At 41.0% G+C, this 18,102-nt stretch overlaps 1 long non-coding RNA gene across 1 annotated transcript; it reads left to right on the plus strand.

Moving 5' to 3' along the window:
• The first annotated feature begins 1,344 nt into the window (after window positions 1–1,344).
• Window positions 1,345–4,649, plus strand: LOC120440132. Its single transcript, XR_005612996.1, has 3 exons — window positions 1,345–1,812; window positions 2,499–2,604; window positions 2,697–4,649. It is a non-coding gene; the product is annotated as an uncharacterized LOC120440132 (long non-coding RNA).
• Window positions 4,650–18,102: the final 13,453 nt, after the last annotated feature.

The following is an 18,102-nucleotide window of genomic DNA, read 5'->3' on the forward strand; positions in this document are numbered from 1 at the left end:
AAGAGAGAGACTACCCACCACGGAAGCAGTGGAGACCGTGCTTGGCTGTGCCATGGGCTCCCCTGTGTCACCTATTGTAGCCAACCTTTACATGGAGGAAGTGGAAAGAAAGGCTCTTGGCTCTTTTAAAGGGAGAGTACCCAGCCACTGGTACAGATATGTAGACGACACCTGGGTCAAAATCAAGACACAAGAAGTGGAATCCTTCACTGCACACATTAACGCTGTGGATAAAAACATCAAGTTCACCAGGGAAGACACAAAGGATAACTGTTTGCCTTTCCTGGACTGCGCTGTGCACATTGAAGAGAATGGCAACCTCAACATTGAAGTTTACCGGAAGCCCACACACACGGACCAGTACCTCCTCTTTGACTCCCATCACCCTCTGGAACACAAACTTGGAGTAATTAGGACCCTACACCACCGGGCAGAACATGTTCCCTCTAAGCCTGAGGGAAAAAAGAAGGAACACACACATGTAAAGGAAGCACTGAAAACATGCGGTTATCCTAACTGGGCGTTCATAAAGTCAGCAAAGATGCACAGAAAAGAAGATCAGACACCAGCGAGGGAGGATAAGAAAGACAGACGCAACAACATTGTCATCCCCTATGTAGCCGGTGTATCAGAGAAACTCAGGAGAGTTTTCTCCAAGCACGACATCCCAGTGTACTTCAGACCCAGCAACACACTCAGACACAAATTGGTTCACCCGAAAGACAAAACTCCGAAACACAGACTGAACAACGTGGTGTATGCTGTACAGTGCAGCGAGGAATGCCCAGACCTCTACATTGGAGAGACCAAACAGCCACTTCACAAGCGTATGGCACAACATAGAAGAGCCACCTCCACGGGACAAGACTCAGCAGTCCACCTGCATCTAAAGGATAAAGGTCACTCTTTCGAGGATGCCAATGTTCACATATTGGACAGAGAGGACAGATGGTTTGAAAGAGGAGTGAAAGAGGCCATCTATGTCCACTGTGAGCGACCATCTTTGAACAGAGGCGGTGGTTTACGACACCAACTGTCTGCCATCTATAATCCAGTTTTGAGTTCCCTCCCCAGACGCCTTAACGCCCACTCACATCCTGGGCCATCTGACCTCAGGAATTCACATGACAAGGTGGGGCCAGGTTTCACAATGAGCTCACCCGAAACCCGGGCTGATTAGGTCCCACACCCGCTTTCACACCTTGGCGCATGTGATTAGAGGATCACCAGGGGGTCCTTTGTCCCTCCTTGGGGGGAAACTCCCACTGGGTTTAAATCTGGGACTCTCGGCCATTTGACCTTAGAACTGAAGAAGCTTCTTGGATGAGAGGTGAAACGTCTTCAATCAACTTAAAGAAGTCCAGACGCTTTTCTTTGCAAACTCCTTTGACATTTGAATATCTCTGTCAGCTCCTTTCAGCAAGAATGCTTAGACAGGATACTCATCTCCGCCAATCCATACCTGTGAGCAAGCGCGTTGGAATCGGGCTGTATTGGCTGGCAACAGGCGCATGTTATCGGACCATGTCAAACCTGTTCTGAGTTGCCAAATCCAGTTTGTTCCATCGTCCATGAATTTTGCTTTGCAGTCCGCTATGTCCTCATGCCTGAGTACATTAAATGGCCTCGAGGAGATGACCTGATACAAGTTATTGAAGGCTTCAGACAGTGATGGGGGTTCCCACAGTGTGCTGGAGCAATAGATGGGAGTCACATTCCCATCACTGCTCCTGAGGACAATCACTGTGATTATTTTAACCGCAAAGGCTGGCACTCTGTCATCCTTCAGGGCGTCGTCGACCATCAATTCTGGTAAGCATACTATGATCTACTAATTATGAAAAATTGAAAGGAAATAAACATGCATTTGAATGGCTCAAACGTATATACAGAGCTGGACAAAAAGTAGTCGGCTAAAGAATTATGCAAGTAACTGTTTGATCATAAGTGTGATGAACATTTTGTGTTGTTTTCCTTCAGTCTCTCTGTTTTCTCCTAATTACCCACATCATTCCTGCTTCCAGTAATCGGTTTCCCTATGCATTTAAACTCACTTAACTTGTTTTTTTATGTAACATATTTTTAAATGATTACTATTAAATAAATGAGTGATCCTTTATAAATTTGCATAAGTAATCAACTGTTGCTCAATGTAGTAGTGAACTGTTACTTTTACAAGTAAAACTACTCTTAAAAGGTAAAACTTATACTACCCACCTCACAGATTTCATATATTTTATTAAAATATATTGCATTTTCTGACACCCATACCCAGACCAAAAAGTATTGTTTGACTGATGGCCCGTAATATAAAGACTTTTTTTTGGACTTTACGTTTCGCAATTTTGCCTTAAGTTATGAATTTATTTTGCTGTTTACATATGTCCTGATAATAATCCTTATTGCTGTTTTAGAGAAGAGCAGTGCTTCAAAGTATACTTGCAGATTTACAGTAGAAATAAAATGTTCACGTTTCTCCAACGTTGTCTTCCCAACAGTTTCACTAACATCTACACTGGATGGCCAGGAAGCGTTCACGATGCCAGGGTTCTCAAGAATTCTGAGATATACACAATGGCAGAGAGAGGGAAGCTATTTCCACCAGTCAGTATCTTTGAACACAGTGAATTGTAATTAAAATTGTTTTACCATTCTTCCTTGTTGATGTGTGTCACCTTGTATTCACATAATCTTAGGTTACAGAAGAAATCATGGGTGTTGAAGTTCCAGTCATGCTGCTCGGTGACCCTGCATATCCCCTGCGAAGCTGGCTGCTGAAGGGATACGCAGATACAGGAACCCTAACTGAAGAACAACAATACTTCAACCAGAGACACAGTAGAGCCAGGATGACAGTGGAGTGTGCATTTGGCCGACTTAAGGGTCAGTGGAGGTGCCTTGGGAAACGTCTTGATGTGGACATCCACACTGTTCCCACAATAATAGCTGCATGCTGCACACTCCACAATGTGTGTGAAAAACATGGTGAAGCCTACAATGAAACTGATAACGCTGATTTGCGTGATTCTAGAGGTACCGAAGGAGGCATCTTACCAGATGTTCAGCCAATAAGAATAAGAGAGGTGCTGACCCAATTTTTTCATAGTCAACGTTAAGGCACAAAAGCCATGGTTTCATCTCATTGTCAATAAATTTGAGCTTGATGTTTAAGTGATGCATTCACAAAATTTAAAGTAAAGCATTCAAAGTTATTTTTTTATGGAAAATATTTATTTTGACATGTGTAACATGTACACTTCTTCCTCTGTGTACTGAAATTGCAATGTTGTTTGTCTCAAAACATATAAGTTTGCATATGAAAAGCACAAATTAAATCTGAAAGACCCACTGTCCTTCAGCAGTACTGAAAATCTCTAACAACAAATATAAAGCATTTTTGGATGCAACGATAAATAACCAACATTTTGCATTGAAAGTAAAGCCCCTCCAAAACAATATTAACATAACATTAACTGAAATATTTTTGGAGTATCCATTTAAAATACATTAAGTGAACCATGTGTAAAACTTGCTTTTTATAACATTTAAACTAATGCCTTAAAGTAGTTTAATCCTGTTCATCTGGAGGAGGGTAGGATGACGTAAAGGCCTGGTTAAAGGATGCATGCTGAGCCTGATCTCGAGGGTTTGGTCGTTCTGGTCTAAAGGGCTGACCCAGATTGTGAGATGGTGGAAGGGCATTACCAAAAGGAAGAGGTTGAGCTAAATCTTGTTGGAAAGACAGAGACTGATTGGACATCTCAAATGGTGGAGACTGAGTTGAAGCCATGGGGTATGGAGTGGAATGGATGAGTGAAGACTGTGTTGGGCAGTAAAGATGTGGAACCTGTACTGCCTGCTGGTAGAAAGGTGGTTGTTGGCGTGTGATGAGCTGGGTCAACATGGAGAGCACTTTAAGATCGTGCTCATGCTGAGCTGCTTGCATCTTCAACAGAAGCTCCGACTCATCATTCTTCAAGGCGCTTGTAATCTTGTCCGCAAATATTTCCAAAGTTGACTCCATCTTTGACTTTCTCTTCCTGCTCTTGGCAGATGTATCTGTAAAGAGAATAATTGTTTGTGTTACTTCAACCAAAGGATAATTTTTATGTTTGAAGGATAGAGGGAATTTCCATATGTAGTGCTGGTACGCACCTTGGAGAAATTAGAACATCACTGTAACAGTACAGGTCAGAAATTAAGACTGTGGGGTATTTGATCATTTGAGTCAAATCATGGTTTTTATTTAAAAAACATTGTACAATCTACAGTATGTCTTACATTACAATCTCGCCCCTCTGAGTAGTATTAATTAAAAGATATGTGTGCTTTATCCATGCTTAGGCATCTAGAGTAAAATTTAACTCCATTAGTTTGCCTTGTGAGGTCTCAACATGACACTTTACTTTGAAAAAACGTTTTTATTCTAATGGGATGATGAAAAGTTTGCAACAACAATGTTCTATTTAATATATGGGTTACTTACTTCGGGTTTGTGCATTCTTCTTTATGGAATTATCTGCATTCACTGCAGATGAAGAACTTTCGTCTGATGCAGAATCAAATGTCAGTGACACAGGAGTATCCTCACCCAGTGTACAGGCGCCTTTCGAAAATACAATCATACAACCTATTAAAAAGTTATGTACATGGTTATAACTGATGTAGTTCAGCCTTCATTTAGAATTATGCTATTGCTGTCTTATAGAATGTTTTCAATTTTTGTTCAGTAATTTATTCAGTTCTGTTATGTGTTTAGACATGTGTTATACAGTACGTTTAATGTAACGTTACTTGCACTCAGTTTTATTATCCACACATGACTACAACAAGGTACAAGTTAGCCTACCTTTTTCAATGTTGAGGCTGGGAGCTGGACTAGCGCTAGCCCCTGGACTTTCAGGCTCCTCTTCAGCTGTTTCAATGGAGCTATCGATCAGCTCTATTGGCTGACAGCTGGGTTTGTCCCCCCAAATACGGTCAAGCTCATCATAAAACGGGCAGGTGACTCGACCACGTCCGCTTCGTTTGTTTATATCTTTAGCTTCTTTAAACTTGGCTCTGAGGCTCTTGATTTTCCTCTGACACTGTAGCCATGTTCGCCTGTGCCCTCGTTCAATCATTTCTTTGGCAATGCACTTGAACACAGCCCGGTTACGATACGACCCTTCAAGTTTAGCTTGGATAGAATTGTCTCCCCATATGCTAATCAATTCCGCAACCTCAGTTTTGGTCCATTGACTCGCTCCGTCTCCAGTTTCCGCCGCCATGCTTTTTTGGTTTGTCTTCTCCGGCGCTGATAATTGGCGTCTGTCTCGTGTCAGTGACGTAAAAGACGGATTTAATGCGACCTGACCGTTCACACAGCAGTCGCTTTCTAAAACAGCGGATATGTATCGGATTCAGGACCACATACGAAAGTGACCCAGATCGGATTTGAAAATGTCGGATTTGTGCCGCTCACACTGTCATACCATGATTGGATATGGGTCGCATAGGGTCGAAAAAATCGGATTTGATGCGCTTTCGCCTGCAGTGTGAACGTAGCCTAAAAGGATAAGACATTTTGAGCAAAAATGGAAAATAGTTGAACCCATAGAGCATGTTCTTGGTGTGCGTTTTGATGTACGCAAAGATAGAACAACAGGGACATACAGGCAAGTTCTTGTCAATGATAAATTCATGTACGTTCCTATCATGGGATCCCTTTCATCTGTTTCGAAACAGTGAACTTTGTAGCAGTTTCCAAAAAACAAAACCAAACATGGAGGGATTTTACAGAGATTTAAATGACGGCTCCTACTTCAAAAATCACAGTTTATTCTCACAACAAGAACATGCTCTCGATCCAGCTCTACTATGACGATTTTGAAACTGCTAATCCTTTAGGCTCAAAAAAGTTTGGTTGTATTTATTTTGTTTTGAGAAATTTGCCACCAAAGTTAAATTATGTGTTAATGAACATTCATCTTGTAGCCCTTTTGCATTCAGAAGACTTGAAAAAGTATGGGTTTGATCCTATCCTAAAGCCACTTGTTGATGATCTAAAGATTTTAGAGACTGAAGAAATGCAAGTGCCCTTTTCAGCCACACCTGTGAGAGGTTCGCTTTTTCAGATTACAGGTGACAACTTGGCTTTACATAGCATTTTTGGTTTTGTTGAATCATTTAGTGCAAACTATTGTTGTAGATTTTGTTTAACTGATAAGACAGAGTTGCAGTCAGTTTTTAGTGAAGATCATGTAGGCTTAACACTGCGTTCCAAAGAACTTCATTACAAATACTGTGGTGCCATTTAACAAAATCCTGCTTTGGCCTCAACATTTGGTGTAAAAAGAAATTGTCTACTCAATTCACTTCGGCTTTTCCATATTTCAGACAACTATGCTGTAGACATAATGCATGATCTACTAGAGGGAGTGGTGCAGTATGAGTTAAAGCTTGTATTTCAGTACTTGATTAAGACCTCTTTGATATCCTTGAATTCATTGTCACAGAGAATTATAAGCTTTAACTACGGATATGCACAGAGAAGGAACAGGCCAGGTGGGCTAAAACTGGATGACAACAGCAAAGATCTTGGGCTTAATGCTGTGCAGTCATGGTGTCTTTTGCGGAATAGCCCATTGATGTTTGGAGATATCGTTTGCAGAAATGATGGCCTTTGGAACTTGCTACTTTTGTTAGTTCAAATTGTGAACATTGTTTTTTCACCCATTATAACTCACAGCATGACTTGCTATTTGAAACATCTGATTGCTGATCATCACAAGGCTTTAAAAACTCTTTCCAGAACGGAATTTGATTCCAAAGCACCACCTAATGATCCATTACCCACGCTGCATTAGAAAAATTGGGCCACTCATACATACAGTTAAGCCCATAATTATTCATACCCCTGCCAAATTTTGACTTAAAGTTACTTTTGTTCAACCAGCAAGTTCTTTTTTGAGCAGAAATGACACAGGTGTCTTCCCAAAGATGATAAGACGATGTACAAGAGGCATCATTGTGGAAAAAAATATTTCTCAGGTTTTATTTATATTTTAGGAAAAAGTATCATGTCCAGAATTATTCATACCCTTCTCAATAATCAATAGAAAAGCCTTTATTGGCTATTACAGCAATCAAACGCTTCCTATAATTGCAGACCAGCTTTTTGCATGTCTCCACAGGCATTTTTGCCCATTCATCTTTAGCAATGAGCTCCAAATCTTTCAGGTTGGAGGGTCTTCTTGCCATCACCCTGATCTTTAGCTCCCTCCACAGATTCTCAATTGGATTCAAGTCAGGACTCTGGCTAGGCCACTGCAAAACGTTAATGTTGTTGTCTGCTAACCATTTCTTCACCACTTTTGCTGTATGTTTTGGGTCATTGTCGTGCTGAAATGTCCACTGGTTCCCAAGGCCAAGTTTTTCTGCAGACTGCCTGATGTTGTTGTTGTGAATCTTCATGTATTGCTCTTTTTTCATGGTGCTGTTTACTGTGATTAGGTTCCATGGTCCATTGGCTAAAAAACACCCCCAAAGCATTAGGTTCCCACCACCATGTTTGACAGTGGGGATGGTGTTCTGTGGGTTGAAGGCTTCTCCATTTTTATGCCAAATGAAGGCAACATCATTGTGACCAAATAATTCAATTTTTGTTTCATCTGACCATAACACTGAAGACCAGAAACCTTCTTCTTTGTCCAGATGAGCATTTGCAAAGGCCAAATGAGCTTTGGCATGCCTTAGAAGTGCCTGGAGAAGCGGCGTTTTCCTTGGTCTGCATCCGTGGAACCCAACAGTGTCCGTTGGACTGTCTGCCTTGAGGCAGAGCCCAGATTCACCAGAATGGCCTTGGTGGTGATCCTTGGATTCTTTTTCACCTCTCTCACTATCCTCCTGGCCAGCACAGGTTTCACTTTTGGCCTCCGACAACATCCTCTGAGATTTTCCACAGTGCGGAACATCTTGTATTTTTTAATAATACTTTGCACTGTAGCCACTGGAACTTGAAAACATTTGGATATGGCCTTGTAGCCCATTCCTCACTTGTGAGCAGCCACAATGCACAGCTGCAGGTCCTCACTGAGTTCCTTTGTCTTAGCCATGACTGTCCACAAACCACCTGCAGAGAGCTGCTGTTTTTCACCTGTTGAGTTGATCAAAACAGCTATTTCCAATTAATCAGCGTAATTAGGATGCTTTAGAACAGCTTTGACTATTTGGAATGGTATGGAACTTTGGATTTTCCCAGAGACTGTGACAGTTTGTAAAGGGTATGAATAATTCTGGACATGATACTTTTTGCTCAAATGTAAATAAAAGCTGAGAAATATTTTTTTCCACAATGATGCGTCTTGTACATCATCTTATTATCTTTTGGGAGACGCCTGTGTCATTTCCAGTCAAAAAATAACTTGCTAGTTGAATAAAAGTAACTTTAAGTCAAAATTTGCCAGGGGTATGAATAATTATGGGCTTAACTGTATGTGGTGCATGAGATTTGAAGCAAAGCACAAGTTCTTCAAAAGATCTGTAAAGAACTTTAAAAATATCACAAAAACACTAGTAAAAAAACATCAGAATCAATTAGCCTTTCATTTTGAAAATTTTTATTTTAAAAGATTACAGTTTGGCTCCATTAATGAAGTCTTGGCCAGCAGTTTAAAAGGCAGTGAAGCACTGAATAAAATGTTTGACGTTTCTTCTAGTGTTTCTACAACTTCCTGGGTCAAAAGTTATGGTACAGAATATCAAGTTGGGATGTATGTTTGTTCTGGTGTTGAAAATGAGATGCCTTTGTTCAGTAAGACTGTCAATATAATTTTTAGAGATTGCAATGCTTATCTTCTAACTTGTAAGGTCTCAACAGTATATTTCAATGATCACTTAAATGCATTTGTTATTGAGGATGGATTAGATGTCTTTGCACTGATCTCTGTAGATGATCTGGTGTACTATAGACCTTATGATAGGCAATTTTCAAATGGCACTGATGACAAAATGTACATTGTCCCATACTGTAATTTTGTATAACTTGTTTACTTGTGGTGTATCTGAATACAAAGTATTTTGGAACGTTAATGTCTTGTATTTTTTTTGTAATGGGTAGAGGTTAGGGGTTAATTGTAGCAGTAGAGATATCAGCGATTAATGGGAGTTTATTGTAATCTGGTGGTATTAATGATTTGACTGACATTAGTGTTAGTGTTAGAAAATTAACACTATTCAGTGTTGAATTTTTAAACACCAGGGCTAGTGTAAAGTACTACCAACACTATTCGGTGTTAATTTTTTAACACTTAACACCAGTGTAGAATATTTTTGACACTGGTCAGTGTTACTCAGTGTTAATCTTTAACTCTGTGCAGTGTTAAAATAACACTAGCTCATTGTTAAAAATATAACACTTTGAAAAGTGTTAATTTAACACTCAAAAGAGTGGACACAGACACTTTTCTAGTGTTAAATTTAACACTCACAGTGTTAATTTCACACTAGCGATCTTGCTGTGTGGATCCTGTTCCCCCAATGCTTTCCAAGCCTACTTCAGAAATTGAGAAACAACTAAAACTATATTACATTTGGATGTTGCCCAGGTGAACAAGGTCGTTGTTCACCTGGGACTAAGAACGTGGAGTTGATAGTTCTCACATGCGTTATGTATTCTATGAATAAGCAGAAGACCAGCATCCACACTGACCAGGAGCCTAGCAGCTCAATGCTAAAACATTAAAAAAAACCTTGATAACCAAAGGTTACAGCTGGAAGGATGTCAGCTACCAGAGGTACAGAAGGGCTCCATAAGAGACAGGTCCTAAATAAGATGCCTGAATAAGAGCCACAATAATATGTCCACAAGAGAGGCTCTAGGCTGAAGAGATACACCAGAGAAGCAAAGGCTAAGAAAATAAATGGCCTGTTGTCTAAAGATCCTTCCAGGCTATACTCCCAGCACCAAGAGGACAAATGTGCCCAGAGCTTAAACTGGATAATACTGGCAGAACATCTGGGTAAAAAGAACCATCACACAACACCAGTGCCAAATGTCAGTGCCAACACTTTGTGAACACCTGGCAGCAGTTATTTGTGCAGGCAGTCATTGAGTGAAGAACTGCTCAGTGCGTCATAGGACGCCTAAGATTGTTGCAGCATAACTAAGGGATGGCTCACATTCACCTAATCCAGACCTAACTATAAGCTTTATCAAAAGCTTTAAGCCTAATCTTAAAAGTAGAGAGAGTGTCTGCCCTGAATCCAAACTGGGAGCTGCTTCTGCAGGAGAGGAGCCAAAAAGCTGAAGACTGTGCCTCCCATTCTACTTTTGAAAATTCTAGGAACTACAAGTAAGGCTGCACACGCATGCATACACCCACCATCCAGGGGGGTGAGAGGGAGATTTATTCTTTTATACAAATTTTTTTAACTCCACCTATCACCCACTCATGTGAACCCTGTCTACATTTTCCTCGACTCACCAAATTAATGGCATTATGTAAGTCACTGGTCTGAAACCCTGGCAGCATCCTGGGGTTTTTATTAACTGGGCTGTATTTTATTTTTATACACAGTAAAATTCACTGAGTAAATTTTACTCAAATTGAATAAAATTCTACACTAAGAAAGACAGTATTTGGTCCCAGTCTAAATGGAGTAAAATTTACTCTTATGGCAGAGTTATACTTTCAGAGTTAAATATACTCTACTTAGTGCAAATATTTTACTCTCTATGATGATAATTTACTCAGTTTATTATAAAATAAAAACAACTCCACCATAATTTCATTCTAAATAGAACAGAATTTTACTCAGAATAGAATTATTAATAGAAGAAAAAACTCTTTTTTCACTCACTATATAATTGTATTACAATCATTCACTGCAAGGTTTTAAAGGTACAATAAATAAATCAGAAAAATATATTTTTATTTTAACAGCCACCTTTATTGTTCAGAGGAAACAGTGTGGTACAATATAAAAACTGGAATCACCACGACTGTATGACACCTGTAAATCAAATGCTTTACAACAGAAAAGCTCTTTGGCATAAATTACACGAGGTCCGTCTCTTTTACACAGAACTTAAAAATCATTGAAATGCTCATTGAGACACGCTGTTTGCAGTGCAAAAGTAATCAACAATAACCTCTCATCCTTCACAACATTGTAGACCTTGTGAAAAACTGGCATTTCAAAATGGACTTTTATACAAACAACTACATCTGCATGATAAATATTTCCATGGTGTTTTGCCCATCTAACATTTAACACCTTGGTGTTGATTGGTAGCTGAAGAGTCTCTGCCATCTCACAGCCCCAGTCCAATGCATTTCAAGAAAGCATGTTACCTGGTCCAGTGGTCAGTCTTTTGGGGTTTAAATGTCTGCCAACTGAAAGCAATAGGACTTTGATGTTTTGTTTTGTTGCCTTTTCAATTGTTTTTTTAAAGAAGCTGTGCTTTGCTTCATTGCGTATGCACCAGCTATGCAAAACTGGTCCTGTATAGGTGTATGTAAGTATACTTGTATGATAATGCATCATGAAGTGATGCTTTGGTAGCAGCTTCTTGTGTGGAAACAAACTTTTGGATAACCTGTGGTGTTTGGCGATCAGGTGTTTCAAGAAAATAGTGATACCTTTTGATAACACTGCTGAAAATACAATATTCACTACTTGAAACAACAGCAGTAGCAAATACCAGTGCTGATCGTTTGGACAAACTAAGTCTCCAAAGATGAGTGGTAGATGCCGATGTAAACACCAGGACTGGATGGCATTTAACTCCAAGTCATTTGAGTCCTCTCCCAACTTCACTGTAGGTGGTTTGTTGTTTTGTTCCATGTAGCCATAATTAAAGCTCTTAATTCTCGTGTCCACTTCCTTTGATGTTGTACACTGATCTATTGCATGTAACATAATCAGTTTCATTTTATATTGTGCGACTCCCTCCAAGATATCGTGCATAATATCAACAGAGAAATGTTCACATGTGTTGAAGTACTGCAATGAGTTTAGAATGCAAGACTGTTTAACACCCATCACATAAGGCAGTCTGGGATTTGCCTCCATTTTTTGGCAATGTTCAGTATGAAGTGCTTGAGTTCGCATGATTATCTTGGGTGAATCCTCTGTAAACTCTGAAAGTCCTCCTTCTCAGCAAGACAAAGGTGGCAACAATATCTGGCACTAAATGACTCTAGAAAACCAAACAGACAGTGAAGACCAAAGTTGTCAGTAGTAACTTGGACAATAGTTCCATGTACTGGGTCATCATACAGGGCAATCGTAATTCCATCCCTCTCCAGGATTTTCATATCCTTCACAATTGGATCAAGTATCTTAGAGAAGCCATATGTTTGGGATGATGAACTTCTTGGCAACTGTGAACATAATAAAATTGCAAGGCAAAGAAAGTTAAATGAAATAAATTGAACAAAATAAACCTAAACAGTTGGTATAGCAGCTATTATAACATCATCCCCAAAGCTTGACTGATTCACACTATGAAACACGCAGGAGATGTTGACGTTTATTATTCACCACATTCCAAAAAGCATCTGTAGGTCAGTTGGCCCTCAAAACAGATGTACTTCTGTTGTTCTCTGCACTTCACTCGCACAGCTTGCATCCTTCATGATATGAAAAGGATATTTTTAAATAATTAGATTTACTACAAATACTTACAAAATTGAACAAAACACAGGCACACACAAAACACATAGGGCTTAAGAAACATCTAAAACTGCACACTTGTGCAGACTGCAACCATGTATGCTTTTCAATTAGAGTAAAACACACGTGCTTGCTAAACTAACACCAGTACACATAAAAGATTCACTCCATTAAACACACATGCTCCTAACCAAAGATCAGGCGAAAACAGTCGTGTATGCGACTCAATTCAGAGTAAACCACACGTGCTTTCTAACTGAACAGGTGAAACATCCACAAACATCAATCCGCGATAAAACACACATCAGGTAAAAAAGTCAATTTTCATGACTCCGTTTGGAGTAAAACACGTGCTCACCAACCTTTTTTGGATAAAACATTGGTGCACCGAATTTGCTAAAAACACACTACCCTGGTCAATTATACTACCTAAAGCAGCTATTGAGCAATGCTAAATTTAGTTTAGTGATATATACCTTAATGCTGTCTGTGAAGTAGTCTAACGACATTAATTTAGCAGAAGCTAACGTAAGCATCAACCTTGCCAATTATGCAGCATGTAAGACCCACAAACTCTCAAGCTGTAATGTTACAGACCTTTCAAAGAAACAGAAATTCCCCATTTTATCCTAAATTAAATCATTATTGAGCTCTTTGCTCACTTACCTGGCTCACTGCTGACAGTTGTCTATGTTCCACTGCGGGATAGTAGCAGAAACTTAGGAAATGGTAGTGGGCGTGGTCATTGTCATGACCACGTACACTACCACGTACACCTCCAATGGAATTTCCTCTGTTTTTTTGCTCCAACTCTGGCGGCCAATCGAAATGATTACAATCCAAAATGAGTGAAAATGACTCTTTTAGAGGAAAATAAAGTTAACTCTGGAAAAATTACTCTCTCCATTTTCCTGTGTACCTTGTGATGGTGCCAGTACTACAATACCAGCAGACTGATGGATGAGGACACACACAAATTTAAGTTTACTTTAATGTGTCTTCCCATTATCACCAGTTTTAGCACTTTAGCAGTTAAATTTGTGATTCTCAAAGCTATCAATGCTTCATTCGGCTGCTGAGGAAGATGAAGGCAGTAGTTAAACTAGTTGAACTAGTTAAAACTGAACAGTAAATGAAAGAAAACCATTAAAATATATGTTGGTTTATTTCCTTTCAAAGCTGTACCTCCTATTATTCTTCATTAAGCTTGTGTGTGTTTGTGGGCTGGAAAGCAGGTGTTTCAACTTGTTCCAGGAAAGCTAATGGAGGACACAGTGTGTATTTATAGCCAGTGACTCTCAAGAAGTGTGGAGCCAGAGTGTGGTCTGAAAATACACTGTGCATACACAACAGTGACCCCACTGGAGAGCTCGCTGCCAATCAGGACACATGCATACATACACACAGGCTATAATTATAATCCCCATGATTGATATGTGCGGCTCCTATCCACATTGGAGAGTACATAGCATCCTCCTCACTCCCGACACTCTGTATACACAGTAAACACTAAATATATGTACTCAGCTATAAAGAGACAGAAGAGAAACACAACCAATAATACGGATCAGATGATTGCTCTGTTTAAGTTTTAAAAAATGGACTTATTTCACCAATGTCCTCTGAATATTTACACACGTACTCTAATGTAGTAACTGAGAAACACATTTGGGGTCATATTAAAAAAAGTAATAACATAACTAGTTAAATTCATTTCAGTTCAGTTTTATTTAAATAGTGCCAAATCGCAACAACAGTTGCCTCAAGGTGCTTTATATTGTGAGGTAAAGACCCTACAATAATACAAAAACAACAGAGAAAACTCCAGCAATCCCCCATGAGCATGCACTTTTTCAACAGTGGGAAGGAAAAACTCCCTTTTAACAGGAAGAAACCTCCAGCAGATACAGGATCAGGGAGGGACAACCAATTGTCGCGACCAGTTGGGGGTAAGGAAAGGAAGACAAGACAAAGACACAAAGTTAAAGAGAGCCAGAGATTAATAATAAATAGACCTATTGCAGAGTAACTAAGGGAGGATTCAGGGTCACCTGATCCAGCCCTAACTATATGCTTCATTAAAAAGAAAAATTTGAAGCCTAATCTTGAAAGCAGGGAGAGTATCTGTCTCCTGAATCCAAACTGGAAAATGGTTCCACAGAAGAGAAAGCTGAAGGCTCTACCTCCAATTCTACTTTTAAATATAAGTAAGCCCGCAGTTGAGGCCTCATTATTCAAGATCAAGTATGTGAGGAGCAGGATTTTAAATTTTAATCTGGATTTAACAGGCACCCAATGAAGAGAAGCCAATATGGAAGAAATATGCTCTCTCTTTCTAGTCCCTGTCAGTACTTGCTGCATTTTAGCATTTTGGATCAACTGAAGGCTTTTCAGGGAGTTTTTTAGGACATCCTGTTAATGAATTACACTAGCCTTACCCTAGAAGTAATAGATGCATGAACTAGTTTTTCAGCATCACTCTGAGACAGGATGTTTCTAATTTTGGAAATATTACACAAATGAAAGAAAGCAGTTGTACATATTTGTTTAATATGTGCATTAAAGGATAGCCTGACCAAGAATGACTCCAAGATTCCTCACAGTGTTTACAGAAGGTAATGCCATTCAGAATAAGCATTTGGTTAGATACCATCCATCCATCTTCTTCCGCTTATCCGGGGCCAGGTCGCGGGGATAGCAGCCCAGACCTCCCTCTCCCCAGCCACCTCTTCCAGCTTGTCCGGGGGAACACCAAGGCGTTCCCAGGCCTGTTGAGAGATTATATCTCTCAGCTGGCCTGGGAACGCCCCTGGGGCCTCCTCCCGGTGGGACATGCCCGGAACACCTCACCCAGGAGGAATCCTTGTCAGATGCCTGAACCACCTCAGCTGGCGCCTTTCGATGTGGAGGAGCAGCGATGGCTGAACTTCTCACCCTATCTCTAAGGGAGAGGCCAGCCACCCTTCGGAGGAAGCTGATTTTTGCTGCTTGTATCCGTGATCTGGTTCTTTCGATCACTACCCACAACTTGTGACCATAGGTGAGGGTAAGGATGTAGATCAACCAGTAAATTGAGAGCTTCGCTTTTATACTCAGCTCTCTCTTCACCATGATGGACCAGTACAGCGTCCGCTTTACTGCAGCCGAAGCACCAATCCGTCTGTCGATCTCCTGCCCCCTTCTCCCATCACTCATGAACAAGACCCCAAGATACTTAAACTCCTCCACTTGGGGCAGGAACTCGTCTCTGACCTGGAGTGTGCACTACACCTTTTTCCGGCTGAGAACCATGGCCTCAGATTTGGAGGTGCTGATTCTCATTCCCACCGCTTCACACTCGGCAGCGAACTGTTCCAGTGCGAGCTGGAGGCCATCACCCAATGAAGCCAACAGAACCACATCATCCGCGAAAAGCAGAGATGAGATTCTGAAACCACCCAAGTGAAAGCCTTCCACTACTTGGTTACACCCAGAAATTCTGTCCATAAAAATTATGAACAGAATCAGTGACAATGGGCAGCCCTGGCAGAGCCCATCACCCACCGGGAATGAGTCCGACTTATTGCCGGATATCTAGATGATCAGTAAGCTGTTTTACAGGTACTCTTTCAAGAGTAGTTATTTGGATATTGGCCTATAATTAGCTAAGAAAGCTTGGTCAAGTGATGGCTTTTTAAGTAATGGTGGTGGTAGAGGGGTTTGTGTGTCCCAGGGATCCCAGGCCTATGTTGTCTGAGGGTGTTTGCTCCCTGGTAGGGTCTCCCATGACAAATTGGTCCTGGGTGAGGGACCAGACAAAGAGCGATTCAGAAGCCCCCTATGAGTAGAACATAAAGGGAACAGTTCACCCTGCCCGGAATAGGGTTACCGGGGCCCCACCCTGGAGCCAGGCCCAAGGAGGGCTCGAGGGCAAGAGTTTGGTGCCCAGCTGGGCACAGCTTGAAAAAGGGACATGGGCCCGCCACCTGCAGGAGGCACCGTAGGGGTCGGGTGCATTGTGTCCCGGGCAGCAGCCAGGAGCGGAGGCCCTGGCAGACTGATCCCTGGCTACCAAGACTGACAGGAAGGAGCCTGAGTTAGTGCGTAAGGTTGAGAGGTACCGCTAGATACAGCCTGGCTCACCTCAGTGCACAGCTTGAGCTCTTTAACCAGTCTCCGGGAGAGGGGTTGGTCTCAGTCTGCAGTTGGCCTCAGTGAGAGGTGGCGGGCTGCATTGGGTATCCTAGTAACCCCTCGGCTTGCTGCCTGTACGTTGGGGTTTCTCTCAGTAGACGAGAGGGGTTGTTCCCTGCGGGTTCAGTTCCTTGATCATGATCAAGGAACTGAACTAAGGACTAAAACTGAACTAAGGACTAAAAACTCCTTTGTACCCCGAGCCATCAAACTGTACAACTTGGGACTTGGGGAAAGTCAGAGGACTAGCAGGCTGAGGAGAGGGGTGAATGATGTCAGAGACTGCAATAAACCAAACAAAATAGACCAACACTTTGCCATTGTTCACACTTTAATTGCTGGAATTCCTTTGATTGTTACCTTTTTAAATTCTTACTGCTGTTGATATTTTGTTTTTAATTATTTGTACCTTTTGGGGGTTTTCTGTTTGTTTGTTTGTTTTGTATTTAATGTGAACTGATGTTGTGCTGCTGGAATCATAATTTCCCTAAAGGGACCTCCCCAAGGGATTACACCACGTTCCAAATTATTATGCAAATTGTGTTTAAGTCTCATAAAGATTAAATAAGTTGTTTTTCAATTAAACCCATGGATGGAATTGTGTCTCAGGACTCTTTGTATCACTGAAAACAATCTCGAACACCTGTGATCATTAGTTTGCCAGGTGAGCCCAATTAAAGGAAAAACAACTAAAGAAGGATGTTCCACATTATTAAGCAGACCACCATTTTCAAGCAATATAGGAAGGAAAAATGATCTCTGCTGCTGAAAAATGTGAAATAGTTGAATGCCTTGGATAAGTAATGAAAACCTTAGATATTTAACAAAAATTTACCATAATGGTAAGGGATTTGTGGCAGAGCACACATAGGTTCGTGCAGATAAAGGCACAATGATGAAGGTTTCTGCCAGACAAATACATCAGATTAAGAGGGCAGCTGCTAAAAGGCTATTACAAAGCAGCAAACACATATTTGAAGCTGCTGGTGTCTCTGGAGCCCTGCAAACATCAAGGTGTAGAATCCTCCAGAGACTTGCTGTTGTGCATAAACCTTCTATTCGGCCACCCCTAACCAATGCTCACAAGCAGAAACGGCTGCAGTGGGCCCAGAACTACATAAAGACTAATTTTCAAACAGTCTCGTACACTGATGAGTGCAGTGCAACCCTGGATGGTGCAGATGGATGCAGTGGTGGATGGTTGGTGGACGGCCACCATGTCCCAACAAGGCTGCGTCGTCAGCATGGAGAGAGCTGGTCGGTCCCTTT

The sequence above is a fragment of the Oreochromis aureus genome, linkage group 5 (genome assembly GCF_013358895.1).
Source record: "Oreochromis aureus strain Israel breed Guangdong linkage group 5, ZZ_aureus, whole genome shotgun sequence".
In the NCBI taxonomy this organism is placed as follows: domain Eukaryota; kingdom Metazoa; phylum Chordata; class Actinopteri; order Cichliformes; family Cichlidae; genus Oreochromis; species Oreochromis aureus.